Below are 12,935 nucleotides of genomic sequence, written 5' to 3'. Positions count from 1 at the left end.
AACCATGAAACCTCAAATTTATTTCATTATCATTAATTCTTTATCAAACATTTCCATTTCCATTACAACCACAAAGGCAACATCCTTTGAGACAATACTTTTTGCAACCAGGCCGAAAGCATTGTAAACTTTTGCAATCACTTGCCCCCACGGATTGGCACTTGTATTGACATGCATTCACACAACCTGCAAAATTTGTTTATCCTTGTCAAAACCTTCATTTAAAAAAAATGGTGTTTTATGAAGCACATACTCATTTCACAAAACTTACACTGATGTAGATAATTGTATACAAACAAAAGAAAACCAGAGAGGAAAATACCTGTTTCAAGTGCTATCAGAAACAAAACCATCAAACAAGAAAACAACAGTGAAGCTTTTGCCATTTTTTGTGTATGTCTGTGTTGAAAAGGTGATATATATATTTTTTTTGTAATAAATTTTTCTCACTTGTGGAGGTGTGTGTCTCTTGGAATTATTTATGATAGTAATAATAATTAAGTGCATTGAAGTTTCGGAATAAAAGCTTTTGTCTTTTCAAATTAAGTGCACTAATAACACAATATGGGTATGTATGCTTTTCAGAATGAATTAAGTCATCGTTAATATGGGTGGTTTACGAAAGCTGTATATCAAGTTAAATAATTGTTGTAAAAGAAGATTATTAATGGAAAAAAATGTATTTAAGCATGGATTAATGGAATGATTTATAAAATTACTGTAAGTTCCCAAGTTAGGAATAAGGAATATTAATATTAAAGTGAACTTCTATGGATTCTTTTAGGGTGTGTTCCTTTGGGAGTATGGATTTGGGAGAGTCTGAAAATAGATTTGAGTAGATGAATTTGTGTGTTCTTTTGAGTGAATTTAGAGGATAAAGTGAGTGGATTTAGAGATAAGTTTTATGAAAGTTAGTGAAAAATTTGATTGATGTAATAGATAAAATAAATTATAAAAATAGATAGAATTAGAAAGTTACCAAAATACCTTTGATGGAAAAAAAATAAATTTGTAATTTGATTTTATAAAAATAATTATAAATAATTAATACAAATTAAAAAATATATTAAAATTATATGAAATTTTAAAATAAAAAAATTAAAATTTTATGAATATAAACAAATTTATACAATTAAATTTTAGAAAAAAGTTAGACAATTAAATTTTTAAAAAAAAGTTATACAAAAATAGTTAAAAAAAAGTAAAAAAAAAAACAACACACACACACCACACCGGTTACGTAACCAGTGCTCTTTGCAAAGGCATCAGTTATGTAATCAGTGCCATACACACACACTCTCCTCTTTTGAATTTGTTTAGTTTTTACAGATTCATTTCACAGTTGTGCCACGTGTCACAATGATTCAATTTGGTTTCTATATTTGTTTTTAGTTTCAATTTTGTCCCATTTTTTGTAAAACTGAAACAATATTGTCTCTCCTTAAATTGACACCCAATCTACTTTTGTATAGATCTTATGATGATATTCTTACTAAAATTGACATTTTTATTAAATATTTGTATAAATATTTTTAAACAAGCTTTTTTTTATTTAGTTTTATTATTAAACAAAGTTAAAGCCCAAACTTAATTTCAACAATTAACAATTTTGTCATCATATATAAAGGCATCAAGTGTACCATATTATATAAACTTAGTGAAAATTAAAAATTAAATAAATTGTCACACATAAGTTTAGGAACTAAATTTCTAATATTTTATATTGAATTTAAATTTAATTTTAAATATTTCTAGAAATATTTAATAAAAACGTTAATTTTAGTAAGAATATCACCATAAGATTTACAAAAAAGTAAATTGAGTGTCAATTTAACGAGAGACAATATTGCTTCATTTTTACAAAAATTAGGACTAAATTGAAACTAAAAACAAATATAGGGACCAAATTGAATCATTTTGACATGTGACACAACCGTGAAGTGACACGTGTAAAAAATTTTAAAAAAATTCAAAAAATTTAAAAAAAAATTCAAAAAATTCAAAAAACAAAAAATTGACACTTGACATTGACTTTAACCCCATCTGGTCAAATTAACCATAAGGACTAAATTAAATATTTTTTAGAAAATAAGGATCAAATTGGGACAGAAAACAAAAACTTGAGAATCAAACTAACATTACTTGACAAATAGAAAGATGAAAAGAATAATTTATTATAAAAGAAAAAAAAACCAGTTAAAGAAGTTAAAGGAAATTATGATTGAATGAAAATTTGCATCATTTGAAAGATTAAATTCTACAGTTTCGACCTTTAACACTGCTTTTAAATTATTCAACATTTAATACTGTAAATTTATAATATGCATGATATCTCTAAATTTAATGAAGGTTGTACATGATGTTCGACTGACCATTTTTCATATCACATAACATGATTTTTATTATAAAACTTAATTTATTTTTTGAATTTAATATGTCAGATTATTTTTAAGATTTGGTTATAATTTTTATTCTACTGTTTTATTTGATTGTTGACGTTGTTAAAATAATTTTTTCATTTTTTATTTTTATAAATATATAGTCAAAATTTTAAATTTTATATCATGTTAATACAGAGAGATGTCGTCGGCATTTTAAAAGATCAAAAGTTTATATGCTTTTATGTTATTAAATAACGATCATAATAATTTATCTTAAATAAATCACTTAAATAATTAAATTTATCTACAACTATGTACGAAGATAATTCACTTTAATAACTGTTGTTTCGAAGTATACCATTCTATGTCCATTTTACCTTTTATTAGTCTATTTTATTTTGTTATTTCATTTTTAAAATTTTGTAAATACTTTTTAATTTACTTTTATAACCATTTTGTAACTGTTATTTCAGTATACACAATTCATTATTAATTTTACTTTATTAATATATTTTATTGTATTATTTTATCTTTTAAGTTCTGTAAATACTTTTAAAACTCAATCAACTATTTCTAATATAAAAATTATAAGATATTTTTAATTTTTTTTTATCATGATAAAAAAAAGTGAATACACTTGTTTTCACTACTAACTAATAAAAGTAATATATGTATAAAAAAATGTTTTAAGTAACATATTTTTTACTATGATTATTAATCTCTAAACAATATGAAATTATTGGAAGGAAAATATAATTGTTTTAGTTTTATGCAATTTGAGAATGAGATATATGAAATGCAATTGATGAAGAAGAAAGAACTATGTTATTATTTCGACTTCGATAACTTCCACAACAAAAACATGGAATTGTTACACGTTTATTTGAGTTTTTTCATTTCCAGGACAAACACAACGACAACAATTGCTGCGGCATTCCTTTACGCAACCAGGGGAATCACAGAGCAGAGTAGTAAGACCAGCACAAGAACTTGACTCACCGCAAGGGTTTCGACAACCATTCAAACCATTCACAAACCCTACAAAATCATAGCAATTTAATTCAATATACATTTCTTCTAAAATAAAATCTTCAAATAATAATTTTATAAATTTTCTATATAATATTTAGATTTCAATTTTATTCGGTCAAATTTGGATTTGTACTTAAATTCTGAATAAAAACAAAATAAATATAGATAAATGTATAAAATGACATAATGGAGCGTACCTGATGCAAATATTACTAGAATTAAAACCGTCAAGCAAGAAAACAATAATGAAGCTTTTGCCATTGGTGTGTATGTATTTAAAGAGAATTTTAGAATAATTTTTCAAGTTACGTAGTTGTGTCTTTGAGGATTATTTATAATGATAATAATAGTGATAACAAAAGTTACAATGATGGAAAAAATAATATCAATAAGGAAAATGATATTTTGTTATCATTTTTTTACAAATTCTCTTACTACCTTATATTTGTATTGGCACAAAAATAATATTTTTAATTTTTATTTTTATTTCCATATTTATGTTAGGTCCATTTATTCATAATTGAATTCTTATTTCTTTACTTAGAAGGACAGAAAGAGAAACACCAACATGGAAATAAAAATATAAATTACAAAAATGTTATTTTTGTTCCAAATAAGATGATAGTAAGAAAAGTTATAAAAAAATAGTAATCAAAATATAGTTTTCCAATTAAATAAATTTTAAGACATAAAGATATTAGTTAAAGTTGAAGTTGAAGCATTATAGATTATTTAGAAAGTTTTCAATGTGATTGTTACATCCTTGTTGACTCTTTTTTTTTTTCCTGACAAAGCACACTTTTCCGTTTTTTTTAACCTAGGTAACAAATTTAACCGAAACAATCAATTCAGTCATGAAGAAAGTACAAAATTTACTAATCTTCTCCATTGTCATGATTTTATGTGATGTTTTTCTCACTTATCTTTTTTTTTTGTATGAAAAATAAATTTAAAAATTCCACTTTAAATAAAAGGAGGTGTTAAATATCCCAAACCATTTTTTTTGGCAATGATTACAACAATATTTTGGAATACAATTTTGGTTAATAATTACGTGACATTTTTTCCGCCTTACTTCTGTATGAGCCCCAAATGAACGAACTTATAATTTTAAAATCACTAATTATGATCACTTTCTATGTATCCCTACACATATCAACCATCTTATTAAAATGTTTCCACGAGTAATATAAGAATTAATAAGAGTATTAGCAAAAAGAGGATTAGTAAATTAATAAAATTTCTTCGTCTTATGTACGTATTACAAATATCAAAATTATAAAATTAAAGAAATTATAAATGTAAATTATATATATATATATAAGTTGATATCTTTTTATTAAGATTTAATTATTATTTAATTATCTCTTAAATAATAATTAAATTAAAAATCAGATAATCAGGAGAAGAAAATATTAGACAACAACTAATTTTAGAGATAAAAAATAATTAGTCACTATTGTGACTAAGTTAGATACTAATTTATAAAGTAAAAATTGTTAGTATCTAAAATACTCTCTACTATGAATACTAAATTATAATTGGTTTGTGTATTAGAGTCTAAATTGGTTTTTAACATTAGCTACCAAAGTTTAAGTCATGAAAGAATTAATGTTTAAATTAGCTTTTATAATGACTAATTATTTAAAATTAAAAATTAATTTAAAAACTAATTCTTTAGTAGTTAAAATCTTGATATCTAACATTAGAGACCAATTTGATCTCTAATTTACAAACCAATTATGATTTTATATTTATAATAGAGATTGTTTTAGATACCAATAACTTTTAGTTTATAATTTAGTATCTAAATTAGTTTTTATAATTTACTTTTAATCACTAAAATATAATCACTAAAATATGTTGCTATTTTTTTTTAAAATATACATTACTGAATGAAAATAGCGTGACATTAATCAAATTAAAAATAACGGAAAAAGACATTACTCATTCAAAGTATTTGAATATATTAAGTATCCTTGAAAACAATAAACACTTAAAGAAGTTAAAGGAATTTATGACTAAATGAAACTTTTCATTATTTGAAAAGATTAAGTTATACAGTTTCAACATTTAATACTATATTAACAAAATATTAGTTGTTTGATTACATCATAAATATATTTTCGTATCATATATCAACAAAAGATATGGTGGTTATATGAAATATTACTGTAATTATCATACTACTTTATCATACTACTTTATCATAAATGCGATGGTAAGTTTTTATTATCTCTTATATTTTAATATATTTTATAAATTCCATAAACCTTATAATATTCGTGTTATAGCGAGTATAATCACAGTCTCATATTTATTACTATACTCATATATCTTAAAGCTTTCTTACTAATTGACTTGAGAGTCACAAAGTCTTTTTTTCTTATGGATCTTATTCCCTTTTGGCCAATAAGGGATTCAATTCCAGTCATTAGAAGCATTCAAACCACCACTTGGATCTTACCACCTGTTAAAGGTCCACATGCTCTGAATCTTGATAAGAACATTTGGCGTCCATTGTGGGGCCCATAAATCCTATAAATATATGTGGTATTTTCCTAGAGAGTATAATCACACTTTCATACTCACTATTATATTCATAGATCCTAAAACTTTCTAACTGACCAACTTAAGCGTTGGAGATTCTTTTGCCTGTGGATCTTTCCCATCTGGCCAACAAGGGATTTGATTCTAGACATTAGAAGCATTTAAACCACCTCTTGGATCTTAACACCTGTCTAAAGGTCCACATGCTCTGGATGCCGATAAAAACAATAGGCATCCACCATGGGGCTCAGGCAAAACTTTTTCCTACCTCCACATTTTATACTATCATCACCATGCATAAAGATAACCCATCACTATAGTAATTATAACACATGCTTCATCGCTTATGTTAATGTTCAAAATTCGAAACTACCCCCTCCATCGTTTGTTATCACAACCATCAAAATACTCGCTTCAAATATGCTCCTAACTTCTTGGAGGTAAAGCCATGGGATTTTGTACCCCGCAATACATGGTAGTGCATTATATGTTCCAATCCCAAGTCTGTCGAGGGAAATTATTAGGGTCATTCACCGCATTTGAGTTCTTGTCCAAATGGAGCTAAGGGAATTTGTTTTTGTCCCTAAGTTCGTCAAGTGACATCGTTAGAGTCAATCACCACATTCGACGTATTATCCACAGACAATATCAATGTTCCTATCTCAAGTCCGATGAGATAACATCGCTAATTTCAATCATCACATTTGAGATATTGTACACTTTGGAGTCTAAAGCTCCTTCGCGGTTTTGTCCTTAAAAGGCGTCTCCGAGAGTGGAATGAGGAAGGAGTATTTAAACTTCTATTGGTCACGACTCCTAAGCAATGTGGGACTATTGGGTGTACCAAAACATAAGTCCCGCAGTTGATATATAAGGGGAATGAGGGTTTATGCCCCAATGGAGGGCTAAGGGAAATCATTTTTTCCCCACAGAAGGCGCCAATGCACTAGCGGGTAAAACAATAGACCTAAGAAACAACAAATCTCGCTAGGATAGACTCTAATACCATGTTAAGAAGTGGACTTTAAGACTAACTCACTCCATAAAATCGACTTGTAAGGTGAGATTTGCACTCACTTATATACTTGAAATGAGTATTATCACTAGTCAATATGTAGCTATGACACTGACATGAACACTAGACACGACATGAACACTAATACTTCGACACATGTAGGCTCCAAAATGTAGGACACATGGATACAAATCCATATATTAGATCATTATGTATTCACATCTTCAAAATCATTTATAAAAAAGATTAGTCAAATATAATAATTTAAACACATTGTCACATAATAAAAAATAAATTTAATCTATTTATCTAAAATCCAGAAAACAAAATATAGTGATTATATAATATTTGTTTCTTATTTATGTAATCATAATAGAAACTTATATCGTAAGTTTACAAGTTTATGAGTTTTTTTAGAATATCATTGGATTTGTGCTTATTAACTTTTTGTTGGCGTCATGTCAAAATCATGTTAGAGACAAAAAAAATCTTTCAAATTTAACACTTTACCAATTTGTGTATCCTACGAATATCATACATGTGTTGGTTCCTAATACGTATCAACACCAAACACACCATTTATGAAATATGTTTGAACTTCAAACATACTTCTCTCACGCTGAAATCTAGGACTAGGTCCGATAGGGAATAATGAACAATGTTATTACTTCAACTTGTCTTATTACTTATAAATTCCACGACAATGTCATGGAATTGTTACATGTTTATTTGAGCTTTTTCATTTTCAAGACATTGACAAATGCAGCAAGAGTTGCGGCATCGCTTTACGCAACCGGGGGGATCACAGCGTAATTTAGCACAAGCACTTGGGTCATGGCACGGGTAGTTACAAGCATTCGCAAACCCTACAAAAATCACATTAATCACGTATCAATTTAATTCATAATACATCACTTCTAAAATAAAATTTAAAATAATAAGTTTATATATTTTTATATAATATTTAGTTTTCATTTTGATTCAATAAAATTTAGTTTTCTACTTAAATTCGCAATAAAAAAAATGGTAAGTATGTTTTTGTTCCTTCACTTTTACTTTAAAATTATTTATATTTTGAATTTTTGGTCAAACTTAGTTTTTCTACTTTATAAATGTGTAAATTTAATCATTTAAAACAAAGTTTGTTAAGTTTATTTGATGTTTTAAACGTGTTTTTTAATAATATTTAAGTTGTTTACACGATTTCATATATTTTCATTTTAATATTAACTGAGAAACGTATTTGAAACTAATTTCAATTTTTACCAAAAGTTAAAATATCAAAAATATATTTAATCCATAAAATAATATAGATAATTGTATAAAAGAAAAAAGTGGACCATACCTGGTGCAAATATCACGAGAAATAAAACCATCAAGCAAGGAAACAATACAACTTTTGCCATTGGTGTGTGTCTGTGTTTAAGGATTTTTAGAATAATTTTTCAAATTACAAAGTTGCGTCTCTAAAGATTATTTATAATGATAAGGAGAATGCTAATTAGTGCCCTGAGAGCACTGATTAAGAAATAATTAATGCACATTGTTCATTATTTTTATGTTAAAAGCTGAAATAATTAACTTCATTAATTAAAATAATATAAATGCATATAATAGATTTTGTAAAGACAAAAATATCCTTTGAAATTTTTAAACAATAACTTTATAATACAAAATAAGTATTTTGAAAATTTTAAGGTCTCTACTAAAAAGTAGAAAAAAATATTTCTCTGACATATTATATTTATAATTAATAATTGAAATATTCTATTTTTTTAATATAAGATATTTTGATAAGCTAATAGCAAAAAATTATCGAGAAGGTAGAGAAACGAAACTCAATAAAGTTCCAAATTAATATTTTAATTGCTTTTTTTAACTTTTTAGATATTTAATACTATTTTTTGTTGATTTTCTATTAATTTAAATTTTTTATGTTTAATTATATTTTAATTTTTAGCAATCTTAAAATATAGTTATTTTTTAAATTTAATTAGTGAACATTAAATAAAATATTAAACACAATTGTACAACACTTATGAACATTTTTGTCCTTTAAATAAAATAAAATTGTATTAATGATTATTAGATCAGATTTAATTTAATATCACAATTAATTATAAAATTTTATAAGATTTAATGCGTATTAATTATTCTTAACTAGTGTCTTAATAACATCATTTAAGACCTTAATGATAATAATAATGATAACAATAAATATATTAATGGTAATAATAAAGATCATTAAATTATAAGAGACAAAAATATACGTTAAAAGGTAGAGTTTTGAAAATTATTTTGCAAGTTTTCAATGTGATGGTTCCGCCCTCTACTTATTACTCCCTCCACTATCACTACTATAAAAGATTTGGGATAAAATTTAATAGATAAAAAAAAAAATTGTCGGACATATTTACTAATTTTCATTTTTATCTTTATTAAATACTGTTAAATTAGTTAATTGTAAATAAGGGTATAAATTCTAAACTAATATATTACAACATACAAAAACAATTTATTGATTACTGATTCACAAATCTCTTTCAATTATTTAATGGTAACACATCATGATTTAATAAGGGCATACAAAGAAAATATATAATTAAATTTATTCGAATTATAAAATACCACATTTTTTCTCTAATATTGACCATCGTTTACAAAATATTTATATAATTTAATATATAATTTCAAATATTTCTTTTAAAAATTTAGTATCTTTTCAATATATTTTATATATTTGATATTTTTTGAAATTTTTTTTATATATTTTTATTTATATTTATTTTTTTCTAGTCTTTCCTTTTCAATTTTACCTTTTAAATTATTTTTTTAAAATTAAAATAATTATTGTTAATTTTTTAAGTGGCCAATTGTTTAATTTAATTAGTTTTTTAACATAATCATAATAAATGAAAACTAATTACAATAAAATTATAAAATTATTTTTATTTTATTTTATAATTATAAGAATGACAATAATAATTATTTTTTATTTTTTATTATCATAAAAATATTAAGTACAATATTTTTATTTTTTTATATAAAAGTTATTTTGGGTTTAATTGTTATTTTAATTTTTATTTTCGTCCAAAAATATTAAATTAATATTTCAATTTTATTTTAGTTTCAATTTAATTTTGATTTTTGAAAATTTAATACAGGTTTAATTTTTGACTTGCTTAAAAAATTTAATAAAAAAAAATAAATTGCATAATTTTTTAAAAAGTTGTGACCAAATTAAAATTAAAAAATTGAAAGATTAACTTGACATTTTTAAATAAAAAAGAATTAAGAAAATAATTTAACCAAAATTTTAATATCTCTAAAGTATAGTTTGAAAATATGTCACTGTATACATGCGTTTTATGTTTCAAATATATTTATAAGCATCTAATCTTCGTATATGACTAACAATATATGAATAAAAATAAAAAATGCTAATATATATATATATTAATTATAATATTGATATAAATTTTTTACCAAATAGTGTCATTCATGAATCCGTTAATTAGTTAATATTAAAAGTATACTCAATGTTGGTATATATCTAGATCGTTGTACTTTACTTTTATATGTAAACAAAATGTGTAATTACTCGTATGATATCCACTTTGATATAAGTGTGTCAAATCTGGTATCCGTTTTTGAAGAAGTACTTCAATCATGTCCCTTTGAGACGGAGTTGACTAATACCTTTAACGTGCCACGTGTCAATATATGATTTTTTAAAATTTTTTAAATCTTTTGAAAAAAAAAATGTCACATGTCAGGTTCCTGTGTGTGACACGTGGCATTATCAGTGCCACGTGTCAGTGTCATTATCAGACGTCATTGTGTTGATTTCGATTTAGTCCCATATATATCTTTTTGTTTCAATTTAGTATCTACTTATGTCTATCTGATTCAATTTTGATCTAATTTTTTTAATAATTAAAATCTATTTTTTTATAAAATTAAAAGTAATTAAGTATAAAATTATTACAAAAATTAAGTATTTGAAATTTATATTAAAATTTAGTGGTAAAAGTCAATTTATTAAGTCATTTTTAATAAAAAAAATTAGTATAACATTCATACAAATAGAAATTTTGGTTTAAAATTAATAAGAGACAATATTATTCTATTTTGGAAAAAAAAAATTAACAAAACATGAATACTTAATAAAAAGGTAATTAATAAAGTAATATGTTAAAAAGTTGTTTTTAATAAAAAATATTAGTATAACATTTATACAAATAATAAATTTAGTCTGAAATTGAGACAAACAATATAAATATTAGTACTTAATTTTGTAAAAATATTTATACTTCATTAGTTTTAATCTTATAAAAAGTGGATTACAAAAATATTTTAATTATTAAAAAAAATTGGCACAAAATTGAATCAATACACAAAAGAAGGTACTACATTGAAACAAAAAGATATATATGAGAACTAAATCGAAATCAACACAATAACATATGATAGTGACATTGACACGTGGCATTGCAATGCCACGTGTCACACACAGGGACCTGACACATGACATTTTTATTTTTATTTTATTTAAATTAAAAAAATTAAAATTAAAATAAAAATTAAAAAAAAATTAAAGAAATTAAAAAAAACCACAGACTTACACTTACACGTGGCACGTCGTTAACAGCGTTAGTCAACTTCGTCTGAAAGGAACTTGATTGAAGATTTTTCAAAAGGTAAGATGCAATTGACATTTTTTATAAAACGAGTATCAGATTGACACACTTATACTAAAATGGATACCTTCTGTATAATTAAAGCTAAACAAAATTAACTCGCGATCACCTTTTTTTGGATTTGATGACAAAGTGAGATCGTAAAAAATGATAAAAAAAAATGAGATTATTTTAATTAAAAAGAAAATTAAATAAAAATGAGTAAAATAAGATGTATATTTGTTTATGAGTCATATTTTTTCTTTTATTTTAATAATTTTTTATTACAATAAAAACATAAATATTAATTATATACATAATTGATTATGTCTTATAATATAATTTACTACAAGAGATATAGAAACTACCTTGGGAAAATTACCCGCAAATTACATGCATATTTAATCCTTATGTAATAAACAGGATTATTACATACTGAATTCACCCACTAATTCTGATAATTGTAAGCCCTTCCTGTAAATTTATTCACATCTACGCAACAATTTTAACACACTTAATGTTACTCAATTCTTACGATTGTTAGCTTACTTATTTCTTATTTTTATATATTCTTTTAATTTCTTTAACTTTTGGGTCTTTAAGCAAACAAGACATTGATGTTTTGCATTATTTTCGACTCAATCACATCTCTACAGTATTTTTTAAAATAAACTACATAAAACATATTTAATATTATATTAAATATAAGTTTTTATATTATAAATAATACTTTTAATATAAGTCGTACTTATGATTATAATGGTGAGTGTAAGTTGTCTTTTCTTCTTTCATATATTTGTAATTTTTTTTCTTCTAAATTTTATCTATTTCAAAATTTGATCGCACATCGTCGGAATGGATGACATAAAGATTAATTCTAACCGATCAATTTTTTTTTTAATTTTAATTTATTATAAATATTTTTTGTTCTTACTTTTTATTATGTTTTCACCATTAATATTAGTAGGATAATTGATAATACTGAAATTTAGAAATTTGGTTATGATTAGATACTTTGTTTGACGTTCTTAGATTTTCAGTAAGTTCACATTTGAATCAAAGATTTAACTAAAATAAAGGATTTCATATAAGGGGAAGCTATTTAATGTTTTTTTTTAACACAGCCTAATAGACAATCTCTATGTGAAAGAGACTTGGTAACTAGATTTTAGTTTGCAAAAATTATAGTTGGTTAAGAAAATATTTAAATGTTTGAACTTAAATGTTGTTGCGTTTGTATGATAGATGGTTATTTAAGATGTTTTGAATTGAATATTC

The 12,935-nt window shown here is 24.0% G+C and overlaps 1 long non-coding RNA gene across 1 annotated transcript; it reads right to left on the bottom strand.

The window, feature by feature from the left end:
* Positions 1–7,622: 7,622 nt before the first annotated feature.
* Positions 7,623–8,485, bottom strand: LOC114187860. Its single transcript, XR_003605355.1, has 2 exons — positions 8,324–8,485; positions 7,623–7,844 (listed from the first exon to the last, which is right to left on the bottom strand). It is a non-coding gene; the product is annotated as an uncharacterized LOC114187860 (long non-coding RNA).
* Between the last annotated feature and the right edge of the window lie 4,450 nt (positions 8,486–12,935).

The sequence above is a fragment of the Vigna unguiculata genome, chromosome 6, assembly GCF_004118075.2.
Source record: "Vigna unguiculata cultivar IT97K-499-35 chromosome 6, ASM411807v1, whole genome shotgun sequence".
NCBI lineage: Eukaryota > Viridiplantae > Streptophyta > Magnoliopsida > Fabales > Fabaceae > Vigna > Vigna unguiculata.
The sequence above is the reverse complement of the archived record's forward strand: the minus strand, read 5'-3'. Positions and strand labels throughout refer to the sequence as shown.